Here is a 17,062-nt window from a genome sequence, read left to right on the forward strand (position 1 = left end):
CTCCCACTGGAAGTGATCAAAAAAATATTAACTTTATTGTGGAAAACATTAGCAATTGATGTTTCAAGTGCAAGGTTGTGTAAGTTTTGTGTACAATCCTTCTATTAAATTTGCATATTTTGTGTGTACATTTGTAGATATTTTTTGTGTGTATGTTACAGTTGCAAAATCAATAGAGAGACAGGAAAGTCGGATGAAATATATAGAACCATGGAAATAGATCGATTAAGTTATTGTCAATGGTCTTTTAGGAAAGAGGCTGTCCTCACCAAATGCAAAGATTTGAGGAAACCCAAACATATTTTTTAGGGATGGATTGGTACTCTGTTTTATGCTTTATATTAAACAATTTTTTTATGTTTTGCATTGGTTAAAATTAAAAGTGATTGTTCAATGTATTTCAGGCAAAGTTTTTTTTCTTGGAAGAATAGGCTAAGAAAGAGATACTTCAAGATGCATTAGCTTTGGCACAATTATATGCAAAATTTGTCCTGGGAATGTTGTTTATAGCAGAACGCATAAAAAGGAAGCAAGATGCACCTATTGAATGATTCGTACCGCAGTACAAGTAGAGCGTGGAATCTTAGAGTAACTTGTTCCAAGATTGAACACCACTTGTCTAGGGAAAGGAGAAAACATATAGAAGTCCATAGATTCCGTAGAACTTGTGTAATGCATCGTTTTGTGGGTGATTATAAAGGTTCTTGTATGTTTTAATACAAATGGCTGTTCAATTGTGAAATTAGTTAGTGAGATGCTTGTTTCATTAGGTTTCCTAGGATATTTAGGATTAGTTATGAGTAGCTACTTGATGTTTGTTTCATTATGACAATTAATGATGTATAGTATGTAACTAATTTGGTATAATAATGTATTTTGGGATTTTATCGTTAGATTGTGTTTGTATGATTTATTTATATATTATACCCTTTACTTATAGAATTAGTTACTTGACGTTATTATGATTGAGAAATCACACTCCAATCAAATTTGGCAAATATGCTGTGTTATCAAGATTTATGTTATAATGAATCATTATTATTATGAAAAATATGTAAGTATATGAAATGTACTTACATACTAATGAAAGTTTGTTAATATTTTTAATTTTAGTCTTTATTTGCATAATCAAAGTCTTGGAATATCCCAAGTTTAAAATAGATATGTGATGATCAAGGGTTGAACATAGTCATGTTCAACAAAGTCAAGAAGTTCTTAAATCTAATATGTAAATGTATTATTCAAAGGATGAACATAACCATACTCATCAATGTTAAAAATTACAAGATGATGGAAGTTCCCAAGATTCAAGAGTATATTGAAAAAAAAAAAGTAAAGAGACTAATATAAAAATACCTAAAACTATAAGGACTAAATTCTATATCTAAGTGTGATATTGAAAACCAAAGCATTCGGAATTTAATTTTAAAATAAAGATAATATTTCATTATATAAGAGATATCATTAGATAACGGTAATTTTAAAATAATAGGAGTTTGTATAATTTGAATCGATTTGGATTTGGGTTAGTAGAATTAAAAATAGAATTTAATTGATTAAGGTGGAAAGAAAAACTATGAAGCTTTTGAATAATGTCAAGTGGCAAAAATAGGGTTGTATAAAGGGGACATGTGGCAAGCTAGGTTATGGTTATTATAAGAGATAAATAAGTTATAACTATAACCATATTTGGTAACCGGCCTATTTTGTCTTTAATATCATAATTAATCTTTTATATAAACTTTATCTCCTTATTTATACAATAAATAACCCATAAGTTTATGGATGAAGGATGAAGGGGTGAAAATGATATTTTAAAAAGTAAAGCGTTGGAAGATATCATTTTACAAAATAGAGGGATTGCCACTGCCACCCAATGCACATGACATGACCCATGTTAATTACCCACTGCCATCCATAGGTCTTAACATGACACCACTACCACCTAATGCGCATGACCCATGACCAATGTTAATTATCCACTGCCATCCATGGGTCTTAACATGACATTGTAAGCTATTACCACCCAATGGATATGACCCACGATCCATATATTAATTATACATTGTCACCGGTCATCCATGGGTTGCAACATGACACTATATGCCACTATCACCCAATACACATGACCCATGACCCATATGTTAATTACTCATTGTCATCAATCATCCATGGGTCGTAACATGACACCATATGCCACTACCGCCCAATTAAAATGACCCATGACACATGTTAATTACCCACTGTCATCCATGGATCTTAACATGACACCACCACCAACCAATGCATATGACCCATGACCCATGTTAATTAATTACCCATTTTCACTGGTCATCCAAGGGTCATAACTTTCAATATATATTTTTTATGCTCAATTTAGATATTTTATAAATTTAATTTCATTAAATCTCATAGTAACATCAACATTTACATTTTATCAACCTACATATTTTATTTTGTTAAATTCTCATTTATAATTTTCAATTAAAAATTTTAGATAATATCTAATCTAGTGATGGATATCCATCGTTGTGGTTTCAACACCTCGTTACCCTTTGACCATCCTTCACACTGAAACTAAAATTATCTCACCGGAAATACTTTATTGAATTACTAAATAATTTAGTGCTAATTCATGTTTAAACGATTTGAATATTACATTCGTGGAGATCCAAAAAAATGTCGTCAGTCATTTCCCTCCAACCTACACATGTTAAGGTTGCGTATTAGGGCCAGTTACCTTATTAGAAATAGGGTTTAATTTTTCTTCGATCGTTAACGGCGGCTCATTCATCCAAATCTACATTTATTCAGTATGGATGTGCATTGAGTTAGTCGCTACAGGTTTTCATCATCTAAAAATTATTTTTATTTTATGTGGTATTGTGTCTTGCATTTGTAATCTATTATTCGCATGCAATTTACCTGTTCACTAAGATTGGCAATATTATTCATTTGTTTCATTCAATCGTATGCGTAGTAATGGCTTCGTGGGATTGGATCCAATTTTTATTTATTTATTATATGGTATCATATGCTTTACTTATGTGTTAATGATTGCAATGAGAGCAACCTTAAATGGAATATATTTAAGGTGTGTGGGTGCATAGTTGAGTTATTATTATGATTATAATAATAATAATTATTATTATTATTATTATTATTATTATTATTATTATTATTATGGTTTTTTGGATACACATACCAAGTTATATGAAATGATTAAGCATAAATGAATTGTAACGCTTGGTTCATTATGCATTCCGATTTAGACCCTGTGGGGGCGTATTGTTTGTAATTTGGTCCTTGGGGTTAGTACGCGGGGCATACCATTGGGTACGCTTAGCGTACTAGCTGAGAAGCTAGTACGCGGGGTGTTCCACATGGTACGCTTAGCGTACTAAGTGGGAGATTTGATCGCAGGATCGAAGCCTCGTACACTGTGCGTATGAGGATTACACTGGACGTACGAGGGGTTCGAGGAAACCCTAATTTTAGGGTGTTTCACCATATATAAGCTCCTTAATTTCCTTGGGTTGGCCTCTTTATCAGCCTCCATTATCTTCAAACCCTAATCTCGAACCCTAATAGCATCTTTGAGTGTTTTTGAGCCTTGGTCTTGAATTTAGTGGTTTGTACTCCTTGAAGTGTTAGAAGAAGAAGTTGGAAGACTCATTCTTTGGAAGGAAGCCTAGAGATCAAAATTTAGCTCAATCTTTTGGTGACTTGTGAGGTATAAAGTTCGTACCTTGTCTACTCTTTTCTTAGTGTTGGGTTTTGAGCATTCTAACACTCCTATGGTGTACATGCAACCCTATATACCTTGGATCTATGTTTTCTCTATTATACATGAAAATATCAATTTTCCAAGGTATCTTCCTAACTAGCATATTATGGAGTATATACAATATGAAATATAGTTGAATGAGATACCTTTTATTGTAGCTTGATTCCTTGTACCTTTAAAAGCTTAGTGCCCGAAGTGTTGCACCTCAAATGGTTCACACAACACCACCAACAGTTGGAATAATTTGAGAGAATATCATTTACACTCACAATCGGATAGCCCTCATGTGTCTATCACTAGTCACTTCTTAGTGCCAATTTCATAAACTATGAGGCTTCTTATATAGTGTTCACATTAGGGTTACACCATGTAACTCATAACTTCCATATTCCTCATGATCCATGGGTTTTAACCTCCATGGAGTATCCATGGGTCACCACATGGGTTTAGCCCAACATGAAGAACTATGGATCATAAGACCACTTTATAAGAATTAATGATTTACCAAATCAATCCCCATTTATGTAATTAGTCTCTTTTGATCACAAAATTAGTTCCAAACTAATTCTTGATCAATACTAATTAAATAATATTAATATATTAGAACTAGTAATATATTAATAAATCATAAATATCCTCTTCTCACAAAAGTCTATCCAAATTGTTTCGATGTCATGCAACCCAAATGGACCATGGTACTCTCGGGTCAAGTACATACCAACAATAGTTATGGGCTTAGACACCTAATCCAACAGTCTCCCACTTGGATAACTGTAATAACTATTATTCCAAGAATGACTCCAACACGACTAGAAATCGTAGCTCTTAAAATCCGCTGTCGAACTCTAATCTAGTCAATGACATGTCCATTAGATAAGGGATCATATATTCCTCCACTCTGGATATCATATGGAATGAGACATGGATTATAATCATTCTCTTTGTCCATCTGTTGTTTCCTGATTTCCGATTTATGACGACCGACAAATTAAACAAATCAAATCAGTCAGGCTTGGCCAAGCACTTAGGAGTGTTATCACTAAATCATCAAGGGGCCCACAGATATCGCTTTTATCCACATGGGGTAAAAGGAACAGATAAACTTCGACCCAAATGCTCGCTTGTACTTACTCATCAAATTACACACAACGATATGTTTTATAACAACCAAGTTACTGGTGCGTTTACATATGTCAATGTGCAACTGACTTGCAACTACAACTCACATGTCTACGTTTGAATAATATAAGATATTATCGTCTCATGATCACTCGTTATAAAATCCATGAAGTGATTCAAATGAGCGTGGGTTTAATCCAATACTCGAATCTTATTCCAGGAGCACTCATGAATACTGCAGCTATGTCTAAAACACCTAGACATACTACAGACCCATTCGTGATAGTCTTGCCTCAATACCCACTTCCAAAGTATGATTGATTGTGGGTGGTTTGAATAACCTAGTTATTCGGGAAGTCAAAACATGCAAAGTGAAACACAAGAATAATACTAATCCTATATGGCCCCAAAACTTTTGAGTCATATTGATTACTCATTGTTCATTGTATAATGTTTCAAATAATCAACTTAATACTCGAGTTAAAATAATAGTTGTCCCATGCTCCAAGCACGCACACTATCTTTGCCTATGGTCCTTTCTTTGTGAAATAGATCAATTGAAAACATTTCAATGATGCTCATTTCACAATTCCAAATCCTTATGATCAACGTAAGAATACAAGATTCTTTGCCATTTACTGTAATCTGTAAGATTCTAAACTTATAGTCAATGATCCTTTTGTAATGACTATGCACAAAAGTCACAAAGACTTGGCAACAGACATTACAAAGTATTCGAATGGAGAGAAATTCCATGGAAACGAAGTCTCACATTCAAAGTACATTCCTTTGAACATCCTTCTTACATTAAGTTTTCTAATCTTACACATATTTAATGAATAACTTCCACCTATGGAAACATTTCCATATTCCAATTTTGGCTATCACTTCTGAACAAGAGTTGCCTCTTTTCAGAATATGTCAATATGGTCCTTCCAAAATTTACACCATACTTCTAAGTGTCCATGAGCAACCAATCTTTGGTAAACCTCAGATTGTCCTCGAAAATTGCTTAACCATTATAGTTATATCCAGTTCTAGTCCTTTTCCCTCTTTATACCCTAGGCATTTGGAAAATTAGAACGCGAGAATATTCTAGCATATGAATCGATCCTATACCTGAAGCATATGGGACACGATTCATAATGACTAACATAAAGACATGATGCTTAATCAGACTTTTGCTATAATATTTCTTTTTGCCACGTTCTCATAATTTTGATTATGAAGATGGATGCTGTAATCATAATCAAATTTTGAGAACGCAATTAATATTTCCATATACAAAATTTCCTTATGTTGAACCATTCCAACATAACATTCATATATATATACTTGACTAAATTTGATTAAATTCTCAACCTAAGCTTTTAGAATTGGAATGAAGTATAATTTCCTCTCCGTTAATTATAGCAAAACAACTTTTCAAACCCTACAACTTTGCAAATTTAAACTTTTGTTTTCCATAATTAACATTGCTAACTTGCAACACTTAACATAATAATCATGTTCCCACTAACATGATAATTATATCCTTATTAGCATAACACTTATGCTCCCACTACCTTTGACGTGTACTCAAATATCAGCTGGACTTCTAGAAATCAACACTTTGTTGACTTTCTTACCAAAGTTCATATTTCTGATATGAGATGCTTTGATAAGACTTTATCTAGGCGTCTCAAACTTATACACCTTTCCTTAGATAGCTCATATGTGTGTCTAAACAATTTTAGAACTTATAGCAATAAGTCTCAAATGTTTAGACCCTTTTCCTTTTCTCACAATTCAAATCATGAAGAGGGATGTCGTAATCATAATTGAATTTGAGAATGCAAATATCACAATTCTATCTCCTTAAAATCTACTTAGTGAAAGTGTTTCCTCACCATCATTTTCATGAATCGGAGAGAAACCTTATGACACTTAGATTTTATGGTGTATGTGTTCCTATCCATCTGAATTTGTCAAAACCATAATCACAAGACAAGGTTAGTGACAAATCCAAACTCATATGGACTGAACTTGTTTATTCTTAATTTCTTGCCACCTGGCAGCACAAGGGCCTACCATTACTTCCAGGTTGTTATGCAACCAATTGAGAACTCTCATAACTCATATGCATAGTAAACTTTAACTGGAATGAGCACATAAACAAGAATATGTCAACACGATAAGTCACAAACCTCAAGTCGTGTGCTAGTGTTTAATAATAGGTTTATTCTTGATTAGTTCTTGAAACTTGTCAAGATTTTGAAGACTCCCACTGACCTCTTGACATATATGATTCACTTTGTCAAGGAACATTACTTGACAAACCAATATTCAAGAGTCAGCACAGATTCTAATGAAGACAAACACTTCACACAATTGGCCTTAGTTGGTCTTTGTTTTATCCAAAACATCACAACTTACCAATTTCAAATGTTCAAGAGTAGAAAATTTTTACTCTACATTAGATAAGTGTTTTAAACCTTTCTTAAGATCATGTCACTCAAGGTTACAATCTTGGAGTATTACTCTAAGACTTGTTTTGGGAACGAAGTATTACTCATCTTCTTGATTTAAACTATTTCAACAATTCACGATTTCGCTTCTTAGCCATACAAATACACTAAGATGTATTTAGAGGATCAATTGTGATATGGTTTTTCCATAAACATTAAGATGATCATAAAACACGATATTAAAGTACTCTCCCATCTTTTCAGATTGGAGAAACTTTTATCTTTCTACCCAATTTGATTCTTCTCATTCGTTCTTCCATACATTGAACCTTTTCCAATGTTTCAGAATTATACTTAAACTTGTAAGCATAACCATGTTTACTAAACTTTAGTAAATCATGATGAATAGTCTTATTGATCTTTGTGGTAGATCTTGACCAGTGCACACCCAGTGTACCTGATCCCATAGTCCTTCACTTGACTCACATATACATGTGAACAAGGAATTAGTCTTAATTTACCAAAGATGAAAATTCTCATTCATCATACAATACAACTTGCATGATTCCAAGTTTCTGTCCAATTGAAACTTGGGTGATGAGAATCTTTCCTTATTTGGAAAATAATCGACACTACTACAAACAAAAGAATCAAATTCATATTGCTAACATAGAAACATAGAAACATCAATTTTCACAAATGCCATTGCAAGGAGATCTAATAAAATAAAAACAAAATTTTAGTTATTTATAAAACACAGAAAATTTTTCCTTACAATGAAATTACAAATGAAAACTATGTTATTACATATTTCCTAGCAATATATCATAACTACTAAGCAACAACTCAAAAATATGATTATCGGAGCATGCGATTGAAATCCATCTTCACGACCAGATTCAACATACTCTTCTTTTAAGCTTCTACAAAACATCAAAATGCAACTTTGTCACATCATGTATCAAGAATCAACAATTAGTAACTTAATAGAGTTAGATAGTAGACTTACCTGAAGCAGAGTCAAACTTTTCGATTCTACCTTTTCACAGATCTTTCAGGTAGTCAGGGCATCTTCGCAACCAATGCCCTTTTTCTTGGCAATAAAAACATATAGACTCTTTGGGAATGGTACACGGGTCAATCTCAGACTTAGCCTTTCTCTTTCCTTTGGAAAGAGAAATATTTTTTGGACTTCCAATGTTTCCATTGTCAATGTCCATGGAAATTTGGGGAGTAGATCTTCCCATCAAATTTACTTTTCCAGTGCGCCACATCATTGTTGATTCAGCAGCAACAAGCAAATAGGTAAGATCAATAAGGGTCATGTCCTGGTCTGTCACATAGTAGTCCTTAATGAACTCACTATATGACTCAGGAAGTGACTGAAGAACCCAGTCAATAGCCAACTTCCTCGAGACTTTGACACCCAATACTCTCAGCTTGTCAATATGTGACTTCATCTCTAAGACGTGAGTACACACATGCCTTCCATCTTGATGTTTCATTGCAAGTAGGGCTTGAGTGACCTTGAATTTTTCAAGTCTTTGAACTTGTGGGTTAGGGAGAATTATTGGAGGAGGTGGACGAAGTGAAGTATGACTTCCACAATCCAACCATAGTTGCCTGAACTAGAGATCTACAATGGGAGAAATTCAAGTTAGTTGATTTTAGTCCTTAATATAACATCCAAATGAAATATTAAGGCTAGGACCCAACACAATATTTTACAATTTGGAAGAGGGACGCCGTAATCCAAATAGAAAAATATTTGAAGGTAGGTAATGACGATTTACCAATTTCCACCACGAAAAACGAAAAAGAATTTTAGGTTTTAAGTGAATTGAAACTCCTAGATCCTTTGAGATTCATTGAACAATTCAATGGCATGTTTAAATCTTGAGTGTGCCCTTCTGTTGGATAAGGTGTCTAAGTCCATAACTATATTTGGTATGTACTTGACCCGACTTGGCATGGTCCATTTGGGTTGCATGGCATCAGAACAATTTGGATAGACTTTTGTGAGAAGAGGATATTTATGATTTATTAATATAGTATAAGTTCTAATATATTAATATGAATTATTTAATTAGTATTGATCAAGAATTAGTTTGGAATTAATTTTATCAGATTACTTGCATATTGTGGTGATTGATTCTGATTGTTCTTGATTCTGATTGTTCTTGATATTTACAGTTTCCGCCCCCATTGGAAGATTTATTTTTATTTCAACGTTACAATGAAGGAAAAGGGTAGTATTTTTAATTTTGGCCCCTGACTTTCAGAACCTCCCATATTTTACGCCATATCCAAAATTCTTTTCAATCTTTTGGGATTTTACCATTTTTACCCCTTCTTACCAAAATACTTTCATTTCTAATCATTTTCTTTGGTCTTATTCTTTTTAAACCCTTCTAAATAATTGCTTTGTTTCTATTCTTTTGTCTAAATTTAAAAATCGAAAAATACAAAATTATTTTTTTTTGTTATTTTTCCGGTTTTAATTTTTGAATATTGGGTTTATTCTAAAGGGATTTATTTCATCTATTCTGACGGGTTTTGAAGATTGTTGGTGATTCTTCTTAACTTTCCGGATTCTCTCCATGGCATTTGTTGAAGATTCAAGGGGGAGTGATGATTATTCAAGGGGGAGTCCGTATTTGGAAGATTATTCTTATTTCTCTCGCTTCAAAGACCCCATGTACTGATGATTCTCACAATTTAGGGGGAGAAATGCCAAGAAGATCGGAAATCGTGATCTTCATCAGTTTCAACATCTAGGGGGAGATTGTTGAGTATTTGAGATATTGAAACTGATTTGGCATATTTGATTATTTAGGGAAGCCTTTTTAGGGTTAATCATTTTATGATTCCCTACGATGCCTTTACAATAGAAGTTCTTAATCGAGCTCTTCTAAGGCATTGGTTTTTATATTAGGCATAGATTTTATATTTATGGCATATATTTATTGTTCCCTATAAATAATCATTAGGTTTACTTTTGGTGTAAGCTTTTGACCAGATTAGGGTTTTCTCTGTACGTTCATCTCATAATCAATACAAGAAAAACCTTTATCAGATTACTTGCATATTGTGGTGATTGATTCTGATTGTTCTTGATATTCCGCATTCGTCATCTCGGATTTTATTCCTAACAGTTTCATTCTTATATAGTGGGCTTATGATCCATAGTTCTGCATGTTGGGCTAAACCAATATGGTTACCCATGGATACTCCATGGAGTCTAAAACCCATGGATCATGAGGAATATGGAATGACATGAGTTGCATGGTGTAACCCTAATATGCATACTATATAAAGAAGCCTCATCCTTGTAAAATTGGCACTTAAGTGATACTAGTGAGGGCTAGCCGATTTTGGTGCATATCAATCTTCTCTCAAGTTATTCCAAGGTGTTGGTGGTTTTGTGTAAAGCATTTGAGGCATCACATTTGGGGTGCTAGGCTCACAAAGTCTTAAGGAATCTAAGCTACAAGAAAGGTATGTCATTCTACTAGTTTTTATATTACATATACCCCAATCATATGCTAGTTAGGATGAAACCTTGCAAAAATGAAAGTTTGCATGTATAATAGAGAAAACATAGATCCAAGGTTTCTAGGGTTGCATGTACACCACAGGAGTGTTAGAATGCTCAAAACCCATCAGTGGTATCAGAGCCTAGGCTTGTTTTCAATTATACTTGATGCAAATTGCTAAAAAATCGATTTTTCTGCTCACTATTCAGTGAACTCGCCGAGTCCATGGGGGGACTCGACGAGTCCATGTGAAAACTCATCCTACTCGTCAAGTAGGTTCATGCACTCGACGAGTAAGAGGCCCTGAGTGTAGAATTTCGAGTTTTATTGCTGGAATTGGACTCGGATCATTACCCTAAACTGTTTTTAGATCGTTAAACCTATTTTTGATGTGTTAATGATTGTGCTTATCCAATTTCAATGATAACTTTCAAAGTTTCAAGTTTTATATTAAGTTCATATGATTCTTGAGAATTGTTGATATGAATTATGCTTGCTTATGAGTTTTGTTAGATCATAGAAATTATTTGACATGGTTGTTAGTTTAATTGTTGATCTAAATGCTTTTTAATGGACTCGATAACTTGTCCTCAAGTTATGGAATTCCAAGAGTTTTTTCATTAAAATAATTAAAACTCATAAGTTATAGAAATGAAAGGTTTTGAATAGTTTCAAAACTTGCCCTTAAGTTTTGGAATTTGTAAAGTCACACATTAATACTTTAATTCCAAACCCTAGAAGATTTCTACCCTTATGAGATGCACCATGACCTGATGGAAAGATACCATCAGAGTGCTCGTCAGGAAAGGTATGAAATCATCACCTCCATGATAACAACAAAAATGAAGGATGGAGAGTCTATCACTGGCCACCTGCAGAAAATGCAAAGATTCGTGGACCGTTTGCTAAAGTTAAATGTGAACTTTGATGAGGAGTTAGAAATAGACATTATTCTACATTCCTTACCCTCATGTTATGATCAGTTTCGCATGACCTATCATATGAACAAGGAGGAGGTCACACTTAGCAAACTTCAAGGAATTTTGAGGACTGCTGAAAGTAGTCTCAAAGGAAAGAATGTTGTTTCTAATCCTACCACCGCTCCTGTTCTGGCAATCAGGCAAGGTTAAGGGAAAAAGAGGAAGACCCCTTCGAAGGGTACCAAGGGAAAGTCTCTTGATGGCTCCTCTTCGAGTGGAACCAAAGGTGGTTCTGCCACACCCTCTTCCAACCCGAAAGATGCACAATGCTTCTACGGTCAGGAAAAAGGGCATTGGAAGCGAAGCTGCCCCAAGTACTTGCAGGATCTTAAGGATGGGAAGGTGAAACCCACCCATGCAGGTATTTACACTATATTGTCTAATAATTCACCACATACTAATTCTTGGGTCCTTGATACAGGGTGTGGAATTCACATTTGTTCTGATTTGCAAGGCCTAAAAAGAAGTGAGGATGTGGACCACGCGAAGATAAACTTGATCATGGGGAATAGGAAAGTTTCACCTGTCACCAGGGTTGGAGTTTATTCTTTATTTCTTAGTAGTGGGATAACATTATATTTGAATAAATGTTGTTACTCGTCTGAAATGGTGAGAAATATTATTTCTTTTCATGGTTTGTACAAACAAGGATTTACTTTTTCATTTGATAATGAATGTGGTGGTATTAATGCCTTTTATAATGGTATTCTTTATTTTAAAACATTACCTTGTAATGGTGTGTATGAAACTATGTCGGTTGTAGACAACTTAGGAAATAATGTTTTACATATTGATTCTTCCACTAGTCTGGATAAGGCATCCTTGTGGAATTGTCGTCTTGGACATGTCAACAAGAAGCGCATAGGCCAACTCCAAAAGCCTGGAGTCTTGGAGTCATTTGACTTGAAGTCAGATGATAGTTGTGAATCTTGTTTACTTGGAAAAATGACTTAGACACCCTTCACTGGTACTTGTGCTAGGGGTGAGGGTTTATTGGACCTCCTACACACTGATGTGTGTGGACCCTTCAGAACCACCACAAGGGATGCTAACCATTTCTATGTGACTTTTACTGATTATTATAGTAGATATGGCTATGTATACTTAATCAAGCATAAGTCATAAACCTTTGAGAAATTCAAAGAGTTTAAACAGGAAGTGGAGAATCAGTTGGACAGGAAGATAAAGATGCTCTGATCCGATCGAGGTGGTTTGTATCTTAGTATAGAGTTCCTTGACTATCTTAAGGAATGTGGAATTGTTTCACAATTGGCACCTCCTAGGACACCACAGCTGAATGATGTGGATGAGAGGCACAATCGAACCTTGTTAGACATGGTTCGTTCCATGATGAGTCGCGCATCGTTACCAATCTCATTCTGGGGGTATACCTTAGAGACTGCCACCCATATCCTTAATCTAGTCCCTACCAAGAAGGTTGCGAAAACACCTCACGAGATGTGGACTGGGAAAGTTCCAACTTTAGACCACATCAAGATTTGGGGTTGCGAGGCTTTTGTGAGGCACGAGACTCACGACAAGCTCGAAACTCGAAGTGAGCGGTGTATTTTCATCGGCTACCCACAGAAATCTTTTGGTTATCTCTTCTACATACCGACTGACAATGTTGTCTTCGTGGCAAGGAGAGGAGTCTTTCGTGCGAGAGAATTCATAAGCCAAGGAAACAGTGGGAGGCAAATTGACCTTGAAGAACTTCAAGAGTCAAGTGGTGAAGGAACCTCAAACATTAGCAATCAACCTGAGGAGGAAACTCATGTTGAGCCGATTGATGAGTCCGTACCTCTGAGGCGTTCCACGAGAGTTAGGAGCACACCTGATTTTTATTATGGTTTCCATATTACTACAGAAGGTGATGAATATATCAGTGATAGTAAACTGATAAATTTGGATGAACCTAACAACTTCAAGGAAGCCATGGCAGGCCCTGAATCTGCCAAATGGAAGGAGGCTATGGACAGCGAGATTCAGTCCAAGTATGACATTCAGTTTGGAACTTGGTTGACAATGTTCCGGGTCGTAAGACAGTCAGATGCAAATGGATCTTCAGGAAGAAGACTGACATGGACAGGAAGGTACATACTTATAAGGCGCGACTGGTTGCGAAGGCTTTACTCAAACTCTGGGAGTTGACTATGATGAGACCTTCTCACTAGTAGCGAAGATTAAGTCTAGTAGGGTTATGTTAGCCATTGCTGCATTTCATGATTATGAGATATGGCAAATGGATGTCAAAACCGCTTTCCTTAATGGAAAGTTGGATGAGGATGTTTACATGAGTCGGCCATAGGGTTTTATTGATGCAAAGTACCCTAATAGAGTGTGTAATCTTGAAAAATCCATCTATGCATTAAAACAAGCATCTCGGAGATGGAATCTTTGTTTCGATGAGAAAGTCAAAGAGTTTGGTTTTTCGAGGAGCGAGGATGAGTCCTATGTATATGTTAAGGCTAGTGGGAGTATAGTTAGCTTTTTGGTATTATATGTGGATGGCATACTACTCATAGCAAATGACATCCCAACCTTGCAGGCGGTTAAGCCCTGGCTTGGGAAGTGTTTCGCTGTGAAGGACCTTGGAGAAGCTGCCTATATCCTAGGGATAAGGATATTGAGAGACAGGAGTAAGAGATTAATTGGACTTAGTCAAAGTACATACTTAGATAAGGTGCTGAAAAGATTCAGCATGCAGGATTCCAAGAAAGGTGACTTACCGATCCAGAGTAACGCCAAACTGAGTAAGGCTCAGAGCCCCAGTACAGAGGCTGAGATAGATGAGATGAGTCGCGTACCATATGCTTTCGCTGTAAGCTCAATCATGATACTATGACTTGTACTCGCCCTGATGTGGCCTTTGCTTTAAGAATGGTCAGTAGATATCAAGGGAATCCTGGAAAGGCTCACTGGACTGCGGTGAAGAACATTCTCAAGTACCTGCAGAGGACTAAGGAATGGGTCCTTACCCTTGGTGGGAGTGATGACTTGACAGTAGTGGGGTATAGTGACGCTAGCTTTCAGATAGACAAGGATAACTTCCGCTCTCAGTCGGGCTGGGTTTTTACCCTAAATGGAGGAGCAATTACTTGGAAAAGTTTCAAGCAGGAGACAGTAGTTGATTCAACTTACGAATCATAGTATATAGCAGCAAGTGAGGCGGCGAAGGAGGCGATATGGCTAAAGAACTTCATTGGAGACCTTGGAGTTGTACCAGCTATAACGGAGCCTATGGAGATTTTCTAAGATAACGAGAGTGCAGTTACCTTAGCCAAGGAACCAAGGGATCACGGAAGATCCAGGCACATCGACAAAAAATACCACTTCATTAGGCATCGAATAGAAGAAGGACTCCTCGTGGCAAAGAGGGTATCATCGGATGAGAACCCAGCAGATCCCCTCACGAAGGGACTGTGTAGGGTTAAGCATTTACAACATGCGAGGCGCATTGGGCTGAAGGATGATATTAGTTTTAGTAATTAGATAGCTTTCGAAACTTGTAATAGTTGAAATGTAGTTGACATTTGATGTTTAAATAAAATGTGTTTTTATTTACTAGTATGGTATTGTCTTGTGTCAATCGTTTACTATTGTTTCATTTTGCATGTTTTGACTTCCAGAATAATTTTATTATTCAAACTATCCACAGTCGATCATAGTTTGGAAGTAGGTATTGAAATAAGACTATCATGAATTGGGGTTGTAGATTTGTCTGAATTGTATTAGACATAGCAATTCTTGCTACAACATTCATGAGTACTCATAAGTTCTGAATATTGGAATCAACCCACGCTCACTTGTATCACTTCATGGAATTTATCTCGAGTGATCGTGATACGGTAATATCATATAAGTCTTCAAACCAAGAGATATGAGTTGTTGACCATGAGTTGGTTATACATTGATAGTACGAAAACGCATCAGCAACATGATGTTATGAAACGTGTTGTTGTGTACAATTTGATGAATAGTCAGTACAAGCATATGAGTCGAAGTTTATATGTTCCTTTTAGTCCTTGGAGGATTAAAAGCGATATCCTGGGCCCCTCGATGATTTTGTTTTGACTTATGTGTCAGGCCCGGTCAGAACTGAATTGATGTGTTTGATTAAGTTCTATGTCAAACAAATCGGAAATCGGGAAACAAACTGCTGGACAATAAGTACGACGTTGTTCCATGTATTTTTCCGGCTGATATCTTGAATAGAGGATTTTATGATCACTTATCTAAAATGGCACAACTTAGTTCCGCGAGACTTTGAAAGAGCTACCATTGCTGGTCGGATCCTGAAGTCGTACTTGCAGCTATAGTTATTAGACTTATCCAAGTGGGAGACTGTTGGATAAGGTGTCTAAGTCCATAACTATATTTGGTATGTACTTGACCCGACTTGACATGGTCCATTTTGGTTGCATGGCATCGGAACAATTTGGATAGACATTTGTGAGAAGATGATATTTATGATATATTAATATATTATAAGTTAATATGAATTATTTAACTAGTATTGATCAAGAATTATTTTGGAATTAATTTTGTGATCAAAAGAGACTAATTAAATAAATGGGGATTGATTTGGTAAATCATTCATTCTTATATAGTGGGCTTATGATCCATAGTTCTTCATGTTGGGCTAAACCCATGTGGTTACCCATGGATACTCCATGGAGTCTAAAACCCATGGATCATGAGGAATATGGAAAGAGATGAGTTGCATGGTGTAACCCTAATATGCATACTATATAAAGAAGCCTCATCCTTGTAAAATTGGCACTTAAGTGACACTAGTGAGGGCTAGCCGATTTTGGTGCATATTTATCTTCTCTCATGTTATTCCAAGGTGTTGGTGGTGTTGTGTAAAGCATTTGAGGCATCACATTTGGGGTGCTAGGCTCACAAAGTCATAAGGAATCCAAGCTACAAGAAAGGTATGTCATTCTACTAGTTTTTATATTACATATACCCCAATCATATGCTAGTTAGGATGAAGCCTTGGAAAAATGAAACTTTGCATGTATAATAGAGAAAACATAGATCCAAGGTTTCTCGGGTTGCATGACACCATAGGAGTGTTAGAATGCTCAAAATCCATCACCTTCAAGTTTGTGACTGGGATGCCGAGGATCACAAACAAGCTATGAATAACCATGCAAATTAGCTTGGTACACCCAATGTTACAAACAC

Source organism: Lactuca virosa, chromosome 6 (assembly GCF_052849685.1).
Source record: "Lactuca virosa cultivar CGN04683 chromosome 6, Lactuca_virosa_CGN04683_v6, whole genome shotgun sequence".
Taxonomy (NCBI): domain Eukaryota; kingdom Viridiplantae; phylum Streptophyta; class Magnoliopsida; order Asterales; family Asteraceae; genus Lactuca; species Lactuca virosa.